Consider the following 17,880-nt stretch of genomic DNA (forward strand, 5'->3'; position numbering starts at 1 on the left):
CAACGTAAATCAATGAGACCAACTGAAGCTGGTATGCATCTAAAACTGTGATTCTGAAGAAAGTTTAAATGATATCGAAATTCCGTTTGTATGTTACTGAAGATACAAGTGTGTAGATTTGTTAAATGGTTTGAACGAAGATAAACGGTTTGAGAATTGATTTAGTTACGTCTTAAAAAGTTGAAGTAGCCTACCAGAGGACGGCTCTGCCGTCCTCCCATTGACTCCCATGTTAAAAAAAAGATAGTACTTTAAAAGTAGAATATCTTAAAAAGTATGTTATATTTAAAAAATCTGAAAGAAAGAAATAAAGAATAAAACTTATGAAGAACAATAGTTGAGCGCTGCATGCAGCACTCACCTAATGACAGAAGAAGAGGTTTCTAGGCCTCAATCCAAAACGAGCTGCCCATGCTTGCTCTCTCTCTCTCTCTCTCTCTCTCTCTCTCTCTCTCTCTCTCTCTCTCTCTCTCTCTCTCTCTCTCTCTCTCTCTCTCTCTCTCTCTCTCTCTCTCTCTCTCTCTCTCTCTCTCTCTCTCTCTCTCTCTCTCTGACTTTCAAAATGACACCACCCAAGGCTGAAGAGGTCAGCGATATCTATTGACTTGTCAGCCGTTTATTGAGCGACATTCATCTCTTTCCTTTGAGAAGTTCTCCTTACGTTGTCACGCCATTGAGCACACAAGATGGAGTGTGTATGTCAACCGCCGGGTAAGAAGAGGGGATGTGGCTTCATCCCTGTATAAGTAGAGGTCACAGAATCCTTGGTTCAGTGTGGGAGATATCACTATTCATTATTCAGTCATTTAGCAGATGTTCCTCTTTAAAGTAACAACCAGTGAATTCAGACACGCGCTATAAAGGAACTTAGCAGCCACTACGCTATCCTGGCCGTGAGGATATTATGCACAGAATTGCACGTAAAGAGCACGGGGACGACCCCTGGTCTCTGAACCATAGTACATGAGCACTCTGTCATCTGCCATCATTGACATGAGTAGCCTGTTCCAGTCCTAGTCTCCGTCTTCCAGGGCCTCCACATCCATATTAAGGCTTAACAAGGCCAGAGATATAGGGTTTCTCTGCACTGCCTGCTCCACCACTCTGTGGATATTGTTCTACATGATCAGCCAAGCGTAATACCGCTGTCATGCCCGTCCTACTGACATGGCATTGCACTCACACACACACACACACACACACACGCACACACACACACACACACACACGCACACACACGCACACACACACACACACACACACACACACACACACACACACACACACACACACACACACACACACACACACACACAAACGCACAGTGCATACATTATTGAAAAGGACTCACTTTTTCATTGAATGTCGAATCATACAATGGACGATTTCAATTCCTTGAAAACCTAATTGATGGGTTGGATAAAGTATATTCATGTGAACGCAGTGGTGGAGGGAAATATTTAGAAGAGAAAAAAGAACATTGAAAGAGGATAACTTGCCCATAATGAAAAGGGGAGACACATTTCAACTTGTGAGGATAGATATAGATAAGAGGATAGATATTTGTTCACGGAATGTAATGATCTTAATTAATAATATATTAAACTCTCTCTTTGTTTAGCTTCATAATCTAGTAAATATTTTTTACTTTCCTGTATTCATAACTTATATAATTGCCCCCCCTGGTGTCAACCAGGAAGCATTTTTCTCTTTTGGCTGCATGTAAGAAAGGTTGGGGAAGGAATTATTTTTGAATAAATAATAAATATGAACTACAACGCATCCTGAATTCCTATAGATTAACTTCATATTTTATCCATTACATGTCTGTCGGAACACATCATTATCAGTATTAAGAACTTATTTCTTTAATGTAAAATGATACAAATCTGAACTGCTCATTTTTAATCTGCTATCAGTGAATTCTGCTAAAGAAAGTGACTTTGCATCTCTCATCAAAATCACAAACATTTGAAATTGTGCATAAACTCACACCCACATCAAATCCACTTCATGGTGGTGTCAAGCTTCACCAAGAAATCCTTGCTTGACGTCTCCTGGTGTCTTGCTGAATCTCCCTGAATAATGGAGATTGTACTCTGACCCACATTGTAAGTATTTCACTGTCTGCCAACTACATTAATTACAACGCTGCCATTATGGCTCACAGCTAGCGGAGAGGTTAATTGCATGCTATTTTTACATCCCTCTGCGCTATGATTCCCTTTGCAAACTTGATCTTTGCAAATACAGGAACTATGAAGAAATTATTCATCAGCCGATTTGCTAACCCATTCTGCTAGCCATGACTTTTCCCCTTTGTGAGCCAATATAAATACATAGCGGGAGGCCTACATTTTAGTTTATTTTCTTATCCGTACTGAAGTAACTGGTTACAGTTCTGTAAGTGGTTGATCAGACAGATTCATGTTTCAATTAATCTTGCCTCCTTTATGGGAAAATATGTTTTGAGGCCTATTCTTTATTTCTGTGTAAATAATTTCCATACTAGAATAAACAAACTATAAATATCTCCGTAGCAATCAAAAATATGTAATTGTGAAGCAGTCAATCTAATTTAAAGAATGATATGGATAATGAAATCTTCTGAGGCAAGGTCATAAAGAGAGCACCTATTAACAAGAAGTAGCTCCATTAGGCTAACACAATAGTATTCATATCAAGACATCAAGACATCAATCAATATTCACTTCATTGTTTTGAATGATCTGAAAGAATAGGCAACTCTCTATATTTCAGAAACCTAAAGGTTAAGTCTTCATTTTTTGTTTTTTCATTGTTTATATTTTGGCGCTCAAGCCAACTAGACTATATATTAATGTGGGTGTGAGCCTTTTATGGAACTATAGGGCACAGGACAATGGGAGCATTGCTGAGTCAATATTTATATGAAACAAAATCTGAAGGGTTGCAATTGTCAACATTAGAAATAACTTATGTTTTCATATCTGATTTTTTTTGGAGCAGCATGCTATGTTCCAGTTAAACGTGTTGTGTTGTTATGTTTAGAAACGGTCATATAAATATATAAATATATTTATTGTGGTAGGCTATAATGTTTACTCCTGATTCAGTCACGTTGGACGTCAAGCTATGTCTGTCTTTTCATTTGCAAGTATGCTATAGTTTGTAATGATTTGTGAGTGTCTGTTTGGAATCATATTTCCTTTGCTCCATCCCCTGTTCATGATCAGCGCTCTACTCGTGTATTGGATTCGTTTCCCGCCTAGTTTTTGGCGAATCGTCCATCTGCTGTTTGTGTTGAGCATTTGTATTGTTATGAAAGGTATATCCACGATACATTCACAGATCACAGAAATCTTAAAGTGTTATCTGGCTTACGGTCCAACTACATCCTGATTGGGACATTTCTCAAGTTTGACCTTCACTTGGTTCTTACTTTTAAATTGACCGACGCAAAGAATGCGCACAAGAGCGACACCATCGGCCGGTCCCTGCTGCTACCATTGGGAGCCTTCACTTTCACTGTCGTTGCGTCGCACACCATCGGGGCAGAACGGTGCCACGGCGGATCTCAGTGTTTCCAAGGCATGATTCACATTTAAGCATAGCAATAGAATGGCCTTTGGTCATCTCGTCCCACAACTGAAGCTGGAAGAGGCGACAGAGGACGGCTTGTTCAGGAACATCTCCACGCTGCACCCTTCCCAGCATGCACCCAACCAACGCGGGAAGACCGTGTCCCCTTACAACACCCGAAAACAACAAAAGTAAGGACAACAAAAGCTGCCCAATCTATGAATGACTAAGCATCAAACGCGGTGAACGAATGTGATGACTTGATTGTTCAAAAGTTCCGTGTCAGTTGGGTTGTTTTTTTTTAGGGTACCTCCGTTGCCCCTGAATGCACACAAGGATTCCCCTATCAGATGGAATATTGTTCCACTAGATTGCTGCACACAGCTTAGGCTACTCTCTTTCTTCTCTTTTGTTATTTTGTTTCCCCCTCCCTACCCTACTAATTTCAAATGCATTGTGAAAACCGCCGCTTGAATTTACAGTTAAGTTACTGCATGATTAAAAAAGATAGATTTTAAGTGATTTAAATGACAATGCAAAAGTACAATGCAGTTTTAATTCTCCACATGTTCTTGGACATGTCTAATGCTGCCTATTTGGGCTACGGTGCATCTGGAGAACAATAAAACAAAGTCTAGTAGGAATTGTACGCACGCATGTCTACCTGGCTTCAATTGGTTCCCTGTTACTAACTGCCTCACAAGAATATCTGAGGGATATTTGATGAAGGAGGTGAGTGAAAGCATTTCCTTTCAGTCCCTTCATTGTCAGTTCAGATGCATATTATTCAACCATAAGCAATGAGGTCCAGTGAAATGTGACACAGTTTTGCTTCATTCTGGCTGATACTAATTCCATTAACAAACTCTGACATACAATGGGTACTTTATGGCACAAAGCAATTACACCCAGTCTGCATGGCTCCAGTGGATGGCAGAGGTCACCCCAATGGCGCTCACAGCCTTGCTGGCATTCGATCTGCCTCTTGGTGCATTCACATCCACCCTGCTGGAGCAGAGGAAGGCAGCGGAGCATGTTTGGTTTATTGGCAGATAGCAGGTAATCCATGGGTAAAATAAATGATGCATTAAATAACAACATGACTAATTTTTTATTCAATCCTTTAAAACAATGCTACAATTTCAAATGTGTACAATACATTACCTTGAGAGTTCTTTACATTTTGATAAGTCTGACTGGCTTGTTCCCTTCATGTCCACCAATGAATAAGCCAATATAACTGAATGGCGTATTGTATTTCGGAGTATTTAAATTTGATGTGGTGATGATTAGCTTTCCCCTTGAATGGTAAGAAGACGCCTCGATATCAAGCAGTGCTGCATTAAAACAACAGCACACCGTTTACAGAAAGCTATGAGAACTGTCATAAAGGACAATTGAAACAGGGCTTTGTCTACGATTAAACCCGGTGGTTAGCAGCCGCTTTGGTGCTGTGATTAGGCATCTTTCCCTCCCCTCTCCTTAAGCCCTTATCAGACCCTTAATGTGATGCCTCTGTCCTGAGATTCTCTGGGTAATAGCAACGCCATCTTTGGCCATGCCAGATTGCACAGCTCACTGATAGTGTTACAATGCTAAGAGGCATATGTCTAATGATGTGGCTTCTAACAGAAGCTTCTGGGCATAGAGGGACAGAGAGAAAGAGAGAATTTTTTTTTCACCACAGACATTTCGCTTAATGTGCGAACGATGGCAAGAAGCCCAGGATTTAATCTTTCTCCCATCCAGAAAACAACCCAAACAACTTTAAGGCAACTTTGAGGCTCACAAAGTGCCTCAGGACTGGTCAACGGCCTTAGACCTTTTCCTTGATTGTTGCTGGGGAAATATTTGATTCACACAGCCTAATCCACTTAAAACTGTTAAGGGAAGTGTCTTTTTTATATGATTTTAGATTCTTTGACCTTGCAATTCATATTTTTACTGGAATTTCAATAGGGAAAGCTCAGTTCAAATGAACAGATATCTCTGTAATAGAAGCAGACAGAAAATGGTCTTGCTGAAGGCAGGCTTGGCTCCTCTTCCTGATCATCCAGGCTTCCTATGGTGACTAGACCGCATGTGCCCTGGAGCCCGGAGGATTTGGGTATTTTAGGTTTGAAGTCATTATCCTGCCAGTCCTTCTGGAAGTCGGATTTGTAAAAAAATCGTAACTTGTCCTCAATTCACATTTGGCCTATATATATCAGCTATTGTGCTGAATTAGACTTACAGTACTTCTTTATCTCTGTGTACAGCTTTATAATGTGAGATTTCTTTGCATAAAGTACGATTTTGTTTCGTTATTTGATCATGTTTTCTATGAATTGTTTATTAAGTCATCAGTAACCAGAGCCCGAATTAAGGATAAATTGTTATTTTTGTCTGACGAGAATCAAGGAAAAACACAATAAATAATGATAAAATGTATTGCCAAAGACATTTAAGTATGTCACTTGATATATCTACAAAACAATTAGTCAAAGATCAATATTATAATTGTGTTAACTGCTGAATCAACAAATTGTTTTCACACTAGTAAACTCCACCCCATGCAGCTGTGAGCTTGACAAACTGAAAACTCACTGCTACTTTTTAAGTGACCTTGATGAAGCCAGGATCAGTCTGTTACTACCTTTTCTGCTAGGCCTCGTGCGCATTAAAATGCGTAGACAGTTTGTGAGTGACCTTGTTCTTGGCGACCATGCAAAAGCATAAAACCTCAGCCAGTTGGTTTTTACTGAGAGCTGATTAGAATGCACTGAGAGTATCACTATAAAGGAATTCATCCGGACAAGCCCCTGGCACTACCCGGGGGCTGGCGTCCTTCCAAGCGGATAAAATGGTTACATTCGTTATTCAAGCCACTCAATTGGAATACGGCCAATAAGTAGTCAACACGGTCGAGGGTGATGCAATACGCATTTAGGATGTGGTGGATTGGAGGAGGAGCGGGAGGAGAATGGAATACAACTTTTGTACTTCAAAACTAGTGACAAGGTTGTAACAATGGATAACGGTTGAAAGAAGCCCCTGTATTCATTAAGTTCTGGATTCATTTTTTGAAGAGGCCCTGGGTATAATAATAATAATAATAATACATTTAATTTAGAGGCGCCTTTCAAGACACCCAAGGTCACCTTACAGAGCATATAGTCATCATACATTTTTTAAAAAGCAAGACATTGTGGAAAAAATAAATAAATAAATAAATAAATAAACATAAGCAATAAGAAATAAATAAAAAAAAAAAACAATCAAAACAGTGATCAGTTAGACGTTGTGTGCGAGTTTGAACAAGTGAGTTTTGAGTTGTGACTTGAAGGTTGAAATGGTGTCTGACTGTTTTATGTGTGGGGGGAGGGAGTTCCAGAGCCTGGATGCTGAACAGCTGAATGACCGGGCACCCATTGAAGTGAGTCGTGATGTGGGGATACATAGTAGTCCAGCAGAGGTTGAGCGGAGGGAGCGGGAGGGAGTGTATTCTTGGAGGAGGTCGCAGAGATAACTGGGGGCTAGGTTGTGGAGAGCTTTGTAGGTGAGGAGTAGGGTTTTGTATTGGATGCGGTAGTGTACTGGGAGCCAGTGAAGTTGAATGAGGACAGGGGTAATGTGGTCAGATGATTTGGTGTGGGTGATGATCCGGGCGGCTGAGTTCTGAATGATCTGCAGTCTGTTGATAAGTTTGGTGGGGAGTCCGGTGAGGAGGGCGTTGCAGTAGTCTATGCGTGATGTGACAAATGAGTGAACTAGGATTTCAGCGCTGGATTGGGTCAGTGATGGGCGGAGTCTGGCGATGTTGCGGAGGTGGAAGAATGCAGTCCGGGTGATGTTGTGAATATGGGGTGCGAATGAGAGGGTGTTGTCCAGGATGACGCCGAGGCTCTTGACTTTGGAGGAGAAGGGTACTGGGAATCCATCGATAATTATGAGTGGAGCTGGGGTGTGTTGTGATTTAGTGAGGGTGGATTTGGATCCGATGAGCAGGGCCTCGGTCTTGTTTCCATTGAGTTTCAGGAAGTTCCTGCTCAACCAGCTCCGGATCTCTTCCAGGCACGTGATGAGGGAGGTGGGGGGGATGGCAGCGGTGGGTTTGGTGGAGATGCTTATGTGTGTGATGTGATGTGGTATGCGTGTGTCATGCTGTTGATGGCAACAGTAGGCGTCAAATTCTCCCGGTGAATGGTGGCTGCATTGATCATCTTCTTTTCATCATATAGCCCCCCAACCTCCTATAGTGTAGCCTAAAGGCAACGATAGAAAATCCTTTTTCTTTTGTAGTTGCTGACTACGTCTGAATAAAGGTCTACATCTCAAACATGGACACGACTCCATTGTAAAAGATTACAAGGTTGATATTAATGAATTAATGATCATCAATTATATGTAATATGTGCTCGGCTTCCACAACACACAAATCCATTAAGCTTCATTATTACTACCTCATTGAGTGTCTCCCCTGACTTCAAACTTCATATGGCTGCAGATTGCATGTTTCACTGCTGCAAAGTTACAGACAATGTTCATCTCATATTGAGCGTACCATATAGAATATATTTAATTTACAGAAATTGAGCACTATTTCTGTGACATAATTGCTGAAAGGAAAAAGATTCCAACTGCATTAAAGGGCTGCGGCTCTGGGGTCTAAATTAATTTGTAATCCGCTCTTTTGCTTTGATTGCACATTGATTATTAATGCAGGTTTCTGTTCAGTATTGGATACGTCATCATTGTACACTACAAAGATCCTCAAACATTGTCCTTCTGCAGAGATAACATTCCATTCAGCGGCTCTGGGTGTAGGGTTTCACGTGCCAGGGGAATTTAATAAATATGACTTTGCTATAAGCATTAAGTCTCCTGCCTGTGCCTCATGCACAGATAAATACTTTTTGTAATGGATAAAATGGTATACATACAATGGTATACAATGGATACTAACAGCGAAAAAAACGGAGAAAGAGAGAGAGAACGGGACAGAGCGAGTGTGTTCATATACACGACTCATACATATGTGCAGGTAATCACCTGCAGCTCTGCTTCTCTGTGTACATGTGGTCATCCTGGCATGACGTCAGATCCCTAAAGTCATGCATTCATTCATACAGCAATTTGGTTCTTTTTTGATGGCCCATTCATTCTGACCCAAAGCCCGAGCACCAAAGGTGTAAACCTCTAACCAATCCAGGAGAGGATCCATCTCCTCCAGGGGCCATGCTGTGGCAGCCAGATACTAAACTTCCTCGCCTGCTTCTGCTCCTCCAAAGGCGTCACCATGGAGCAGGGCTCACCCCAGGGCCCCAGCTAATGAGCCGGCACTGGGAAATTGATTTAGCTGCGCACCTCGCTATCACCATCTCAGCATCGAGATGAAAACTGGGCTGGTCCCCTGGGGTCACTGCTCAGTAGGGCCGCTCAAAGTCATTTCCTTTTTCCCTCTGACTGCAGATCCAGATTAATTGCACACAAATTACTAGGAAAAATAGGGCGTCCTATTTTTTCATATGAGCTCTCTTCACTAACAGTCGTTGCCCGGATTTGTGTTAATAGAGGATTTGTTTTTTTCCAAGGTGAGCTTAATCATCGGATCTCCCTCATCAAATAACAAATCAGTGCAGCGTGCAAATATAATTTCCCTGAGGTGATAAAGGGTTCTTGTGTGGTAAAAGCCATTTGTAAATCTCAATTAAAGTTTTCTTTGTGTTCTTGTAATTAGGGATTTTACTTTCATGTTAAAATTCTGTCCTGGTTGTCTCTGACTATCTCCATCAAAGAAGTAAAAGGGAAAAAAATAAATAACTGTCTTTAACTACAGCTGACCTATATGTATGGAATTGTGTTGCTTACATGATGCATTAAGTACAGTGATAAAATCTGAGAGTTTAATAACCTTTTCAATGGCCACATATGACTTATGACATACAGTATGCATTGTGAAGATTGTCCAGAGGGTGGCAGAATAACATTGTTATTCACACTAGAGAGGCTCAAGAATATCAGACGATTCTTTCTCATAACAAATATATGGAGGGCTCACTGCGCATGTTTTATCTTTGATGTTTTCTTGAGCGTGATACTTATGTTTTCCTGCACTGCACAGAATTGCAGAAACAGAAATGTTTTTTTTTTTCGTTTTTAACTATATATATTTTTGTGGTATAGCGTTTACTACATGTCTGTGAATCTAGAGCCCTGTCATCTGATAAATAACGCATCACAATCATCAATCACACACACACACACACACGCACACCTCACACACACAGACACACACACACACCTACACACGTGTTCACACACACACACGCAAACGCACAACGACACACACACACACACACACACACACACACACACACACACACACACACACACACAAAACCAGGATATAGCTTTCATGGAGCACTCTTAACAGTTACTGTGTTACTCCCAATGGGAGGAATAACCTTGACAACTTAAACGTTGTCATATTTCAGCCATCAAGGTGGGTCGACATGGCAGGCGCCAATGTGATTTATTTAGTTCAATCTTTTATGCAATCAAGGACATTATGTGAAGGACGCCTATTTAGGGAATGTGGATCATTTTTCAATGAATGTCTTCATGAGATCATATTAAACCAGCTTACAAAACCCAGGAAACAATGTAGGGGAGCTATAAATGCATACTGCTACTGCATGTATACTAGAACTATAATAGTGCTATACTACTATTATTACTGCATAGGGAAAACATACATATAATTTATATTCCTCATGCAAGAAACCACTGCTTTAGAAAAGAAAAGCCTCTGTGAGTTTTCCATGTGCGGTTTCACTGTACCAGGCCATGATAATGATGACTGTGAAAAGAGTTTGAAATATTAATGAAAGAGCTGTCTTGTCTTCCACACAACTGTCTGATCCTTGCCAGCCATTCCACACGTAGCAGTGAGCCAATGTTCTTAAAACTCAAAGGCTCTTATGACCCATCTCTGGTGAGGAAAGTCTATGTTTCCATGGTTTTTGCTTTTTCTTTACAATGATGAAAATACCTCTGACTTCTTCATACTCTTCTTAGAATTAATAATTAAACTTTCACAATAACGCAATGGTCCTAATCTATAAATTGTCCATTTATTAGCAAGGCTACTTAAGTCAGTTGAGGAATATGGCCCGTCACCAAGGAATTCTCTTTGCAGGTTGTCTATATCAGCATTGATACCTCATGCTTAAAAAAATAATAATTAAAATAAAGGTTGTCCAATTATCTTTCATTAAACGAATGCTATAAGGTGCCATCAGTTGAGCATTCACTAAGGCTTCAGATATTATATAAACACATACAGACATACACATGTAGATAGTGATACACATTAATTTCCTATCTCATTGTCCTTCATCTTGTGTTTTTATCACTCACTCTCTCTCACACACACACACACACACACACACACGCACGCACACACACACACACACACACACACACACACACACACACACACACACACACACACACACACACACACACACACACACACACACAATATGCCACACTGCGCCACACTGCTGAATACATTAGACAAGAGACTTGTTGTGTCACAAAACCGTAGTGAACCGTATAATCTTTTTTTTTTTGTAGGAAAGGTTATATTCATACAACAGTCTTTGATTTCATATGTCTGAAACATCCTACAGACTGTTGACAAGGAAATGTCAGTATAGCCCTCATAAAATGACTCATTATTGTGTATTAATTTCAGTAATGCACCCAAACAATAACAATGCTATGGTTGTGCAACAGAAATCAAAAGAGTTGTGTCAAGTAATTCCAATTAATTACTGTTCAACGATTTCAGATCCTTAGCAAATGCACAGGTTTTAAAGACTTTAAACCATAAACTAAGCATTTGCACGATAATATTTTTATGAATTCTATTATTTTCATATTACATTTTAATCATACAACCATGCAAATGATGCAGTACAATATATTAATATCAAATGAACAGCCAGTAGCATGTGCCCTTTTTCTCTCTTATTGTGTATCTTTCGATAGAAGCCTTTCATTGATCCAACCTCACTGTAACTGCATTGCTTCTGGAACTTATAGTTGACATGCAGTGTGCTAGGTCAAAATGACATGTACTTGGAAAGATTGCCATGACAGCCATTGTAGCAAATATAGCAATTCAAGAGAGCTCAGCAAGCCGATGATGACTAATCTTGTTTCTGTTCATTAAACATTGTAACCAATTCTCGTGTTTTTTTTAAAAAAAGCTGCAGTGTTGAACAAGGTTGAGTTGGGCATAATATTGCTTCCCATTATGCACAGAAGGGTAGCAGAGTGGAACAGATGGCTGCTGGACAGAAGGTAGGAACTAGCTTCAGTTCCTCCAACTGGCGAGTGGCGTGTGGAGAAAAAGTTATAGGCTCCAACTACAGCAGGGCTGCAACGATGAGTCGATATCTTGATTAGTCGTACGTCAGAAAACTAAACTGCGGTTCAATTAAAATATTTGGTTCATTTATCATTATGTAGAATAGTTAAGCTTATCTAAGCTAATTGTCAGATAAAGCAAGCACATTTATAACGTCACTTTGAACGCTGCTAACTAGCATTTGGTATTTTTTTTATAGACTGAGTCACTAAATGAGTAATAAATCTAAAAATAGAGGTTAGATGACTTTCCTTTGAAAATAATGCTTAGCTGCTGCAGTCCTAGTTACATGGGGACGTTTCAGTACTCTGAGCAAGTCTCTTGGCAACCCTGTGATGTAGCCTGCTCCAATCAGGGACACATCAGCGACAGAGCAGCTGAGGAGAAGTTGAGAAGTTGGTTCTGTGGCTTGAAGAAATGATGGAGCAACTATTTTCTACAAGTGGAAAGGATGTGCGAGTGAGTTCTGTCGAGTTCTGTTAAAAAAACCTGCTGTGTTTTAGTGTAAATCTGTCCTCCCCCACACAAGCGTTGGTGGTGCGGCGGCGGATAAGCTATGGAGACGGTTTGGGAGATGGACGTCCGATGAATGGTAGATGAAAGCCATGCAGCCAAGTCCCAGACAATGGTAGCTTTTGTTTGCTTATCTGCTGTAGGGAATCGGGATGTAGCCGTCTGACGTATAATTGGTTCTTTTTTTAGGCTACAACTTGGGTTCCAAAATTGGCTCCCAGCCCAGCTATTGAGGAAAGAAGGGGAGAAGACATGCATTGATCAATGCTTAACAATCTGTCGATGGAAACGAGTAACGTAGGCAATAAAAGGATGGCCACAGATCTATGAAATTGGTGATAGGAATTCAGAATTGACTGTATATTACCTAAAATATCCTTCTATTGGAAGTGGTTCATCAAGAATGCTATATTCCTGATTTTGAATAATTCACAATATAATAAGCAGAATTTGGCAGTAAGGAACTATAGCACTGCACTGTGTGTGTTTGCAGGCGTATTCCAATTAATTATTAGGTGAGTGCTGCATGCAGCACTCAACAATTGTTCTTCATAAGTTTTAGTCTTTCTTTCCTCTTTATTATTCCCTACAAACTTTGGGACCTATCTCCTTCCTCAATTGTTCACCTAGGGACCCCATTCAAATTTTAAAATGTTCAGAATAGCTTGGAATTCTTTTAATATTTTATACTTTTTAAGATATTCTACTTTTAAAATTCTATATTTTTTTAACATGGGATCACTCTTGTATCTTCAATAATATCTAAACGGAATTTCGATATCATTTAAACTTTCTTCAGAATCACAGTTTTTGTTTCATACCAGCTTCGTTTCCAGCTGTTTTCATTGAAGACGTCTACCCATTCTGACATTCCTACTTCTTAAGACAACTCAATCCTTTTTCAACCATTTAATTTTTGTTCAAATCATTTAACAATTCTACACACGTTTAACTTCAATAGTATCCAAACGGAATTTCGACATCATATAAACTTTATTCAGAATCACAGTTTAGTTTCATACCGGCTTCCTTTTCAGTTGGTCTCATTGATGGACACCGGAGCGTGAGGACAATCAGTAGTGTTGCCAGATTGGGCAGTTACTCCCGCCAGATTGGGCCACTTTTGGAGGACGTTCAGGTAGTGTTGCCAGATTGGGCTGTTTGTCCTGCTCTATTGGGCTACTTTTAATCAGGCACTGGCTCGCTATTTTCTTAAAGACACGCACAATCACATGCAAGTATGCACGCGCGCCCACACACACACACACACACGCACGCACGCACGCACGCACGCACGCACGCACGCACGCACGCACGCACACACACACACACACACACACACACACACACACACACACACACACACACACACACACACACACACACACACACACACACACACACCAGCAGTGCAGGGCAATACATTTGACCTTTCAGATTCTTTAGTTCAAATCATTTTACATTTCTGTATTTTTAGCAATGCTTTGCGCTTTTCATTCAGCTGTCAATTTATTTGTTTCCAACCATTTACATTTTCTTAAAAGGTGTGCATGTTTACATTGTTTACTCCATTTAGACTTTTGAACTTTTGTTCAAATCCCTTCACTTGATTTAAGCCAGTACTCACCGCATTTTCTGCAGGAAATGCATTTTCTAGTATATTCTTATTCAACATTAGAAAAACCCTTTAACCTGTGCTTGAATTCTTACTACAGATGACATGTGTCACTGTACAGAATGCCCATGTCATAATTCTCATTCATTCAAAGAAAACACTATGATAATGCCTAACAAAATGTTTTGTAGAACAATATATTGGCTAGTGGAACCCTGTCAGAGATTTAAGTTGGTGTAGGAGAAAGTATTTTGTGTGGAGAGATCGTATGTACCTTTAAGGTATAAGTGTTCCACTGTGTGTTCAATGACGCAGAGATAATGTAGAGATGGTTATTTTCTTATCAAGTTATACACAAACATTTACACACGCACATGTGGGCACCCCTGCATCAAAACGTCTAGACTAGAATCGCTGACTGGAAATCAGCCATCTTCTGAAACCCAACAGTTTGGGATGGAGAAGTTAGGGTAAAAAAGCAATATAACAATACATATAATCCATTTCTAATTAGAGGATTAGAAAGCAAGAGGGGAGTCCGTCAGCAAAGTTAAAATCTACTTTAGTGTGGCCTCCACTGGCCAGAAACCAGCTGGAGATCATCATGAAACACAGCCTCAGATCAGGGGAAGATAAACTAGGATCACAGTAACCAGTAATTGAACAGGTTCAAGTATGTAGAAGTTGGGTCCAAAAATATGGCATGCAAGTGTCCAGGAGAGCCGCAGTCAGGCGAAGGTGTATAAAGATTTGCCTGAAGGCATTTATTACACGGATTAGAGTTTTGAAGTAGCTAGCACATTACTGCCACTGACCTATAATCCTAGAACAAACTGCACTTGAACTCAATACCAGCTAACTTTCCCCTCACCTCCCTCAAATTCAATTGATATTCTGCCCTTTAACTTACAGATATATATATATATATATATATATATACTTTTTTTTTTTTTTTTAAAAAGACACATGAAGCCGGTATGACACTAAAACTGTGATTCTGAAAAAAGTTTAAATGATATCGAAATTCTGTTTAGATATGATTGAAGATACAAGTGATAAGATACAGAAGAAAAAATATATAGTATTTTAAAAGTAGAATATCTTAAAAGTATTAAATATTTTCAAAATCTGAAAAGAAGCGCACGACTCCAAGCTATTCTGAACAATTTAAAATTTGAATGGATTCTCTATGACGTAAAAATTAGGAGAATGAAGAATGAAGAAATTTAGATTAAAACGTATGAAGAACAATAGTTGAGCGCTGCATGCAGCACTCACCTAATTAATGTATGCCCTATCAGTAATGGAAATGTACAATTATTTTACCTGAACGCTATATAAACAGAGAAATAGTTTTATAAAACAGTACCTCTTGTTACCTCGCCACTAATTTTTAGCTTCTACAATACCCATCGACCACCTCGCCTCCTCCCGCATGAGCCATTCCCAAGAAGCGCCCATCCATCAACTCTGTCACAATACACACTGTGTGTTTATCGAATATGAAGACCCCTTTAGTGACGCTTTCATTGGGTTTTCATTAATCATGATTCAAAACCGACAATTCCGGAAAAAAGCTTATTAGTAGGCTGTTCTTCACCAAATTTCCTTTCCCCTTTTACTGGATCGAGCTCGAGTGTGTAGAAGGCGGTGGCCTCGGACTATGAACAACCGAAATTACAATGAACAAACTAAAGCAAACAAGAGCAAAATAGAAAATGCTTGTGTTTGTTTGTTACATTTTTTGTCAGGGGCCTTTCAGCCGACATCGAAGAGCTTTAATGGAGGAAAAGCTGTCACAACAACGTTGGCAATCAAAGTCGTTCTAAGCGTCCTAGTTAGCCACAAAGGAACATGCCGGGTAATTTTGTATCATCTGTCCATCCGCCAATCAGAGAAATGAAGCTAGATGTAAGTACTTAAGCATTACCTAAAGCTCAGCCGTTTTGGTACACAATCAATTTGGGAAGTGATGATGCTGAGTGAATCTAATTGCAAGTATTAGGATCCACATAGATAGATATATTCTGGTAGTGCTAGCTTTAATGTTACCATTTCCTTTGTGATCGAAGCATAGCCACTTACTTCGTAAGATGTTCAACGCACCGTTGGGTAGAGTAAACCTACATGACTTTTAGACCTACATTTGTAGACTGTGTAGAGATTGTCAATTCCACGTACTGTGCTAATTCCTTGCACTTCCACATGCAGAACTACAGAACTAACTAACCACATTTTTCTTATGTTCTTTTTATGAGACGACTTTGATGACTTTGCCAGCTTCAAGCCAGGAATGATTCTGAATTCAATTTGTTTCTCTTCTCGACAAAGCTGCACTGAATATAGTTGAATATTTACCATACTTACCTCCTCCTCGCTATATTGATGCTCTAATCGGTAACCAGGTAACCGGCATCAAGAAAATGTACATGAAACATGTCATTGTGCATCACAACCCTCTCCGATCCATCATATGCCTTGTGTTACCAAAGCGTAGTGGCAGAGCAGCGACAAACGTGGCTCAGGGGGGAGCCTCAGATAATTGTCCGGTGATTATTTCTTTTTTCTTCAAATTGAAGAAGCAGTTGGTAATCAGCTAGTCTGATGGCCTTCTACTAATGTCACTGCATATATGCAAAATGTGTCAATGGTGGTCGGAAGTAGGCACCTATTGTTAACTCACTCTAATACCACGGTATTGGAAAGTTAGAAAATATTATGTGAAACTCTTCCCATCACTACCTCATCGGTTTCCTCATTGTGGTAAATTGGTGGACATCCCATTTCGAAGAAATACAATATTGTTAACAGAAGTAGCAAAGAGGTTGGTCCTGTTTTTCTAGTTGTTTCAATAATGTATTGTTAGAGCGCAGCTGCCGTGACCGCAGCACAGCTGGATGTGATTATGATGGAGAGCCTCATCGGTTTCCTCAAATCCTCACAATCGGGCATAACTTCCGCAATTAGATAAACCTTCCCTTCCTGCAGAAACCTACGGAGCCTCACTGGGGTCCCGTGGTAGAAAAAATACCTTGATGTGTAAACCGTTCCCTCGGATTCAGAAACTGTGCGCACGTTTTTTGTTTGTTCTACACAGCAGTATACTATACACTATACAGTATGATGAATGTCTGAATGTAGGGGCTATCTTTCCACATGATGTTGATATTTGCATGTTTGTTAAAAATAAACAAATCTCTGACTGAAACACTATGTTGGCCTCATCTTGTGCTGTTTAGAACAACCAGGGGGGCTCCGTAGAAACCTTTGCATTGGTTAAGACGTTCTGTTTTCTTCTGATGACATTGTTTCCTTCATTAGTTCACACCAAAGACCTCACTAGAAAGCGTAACTAGGAATTGAGGTTGGTGTGATGTGGCTGAGGCGCAGGGTGTTTAAACCGTGCTGCATTGTTGCTTTACCCGAGGGAAAATACTTCCCATGATGCATAACTATTACTGTCACCATGTTTTTCCTCTCTCTTTGAGTCTGCTAATCTTTGAAGCTGTTATGTGATCTGGGTTGGCTGTAGCCTTCGCAAACGCCTGCTCGCCGCGAAGGTCACTTTTATATTTACATTCATATCTCTTTATCTCCACCTTGTCCACTGTTGTTGAAGCATGGAGGTCGGATACGGGTGTCTCACGCGTTGAGAAAGACCCTCATCCTAGTGGCTCACTGTTCAGCAAGTGGGAGGGCTGAAAATAGACCATGTCTGGGGGGACATCCATTCAATACCCTGCATTTGGTATCTCATGTGTGAAAGGGGATT

Source organism: Gadus morhua, chromosome 16 (assembly GCF_902167405.1).
Source record: "Gadus morhua chromosome 16, gadMor3.0, whole genome shotgun sequence".
Taxonomy (NCBI): domain Eukaryota; kingdom Metazoa; phylum Chordata; class Actinopteri; order Gadiformes; family Gadidae; genus Gadus; species Gadus morhua.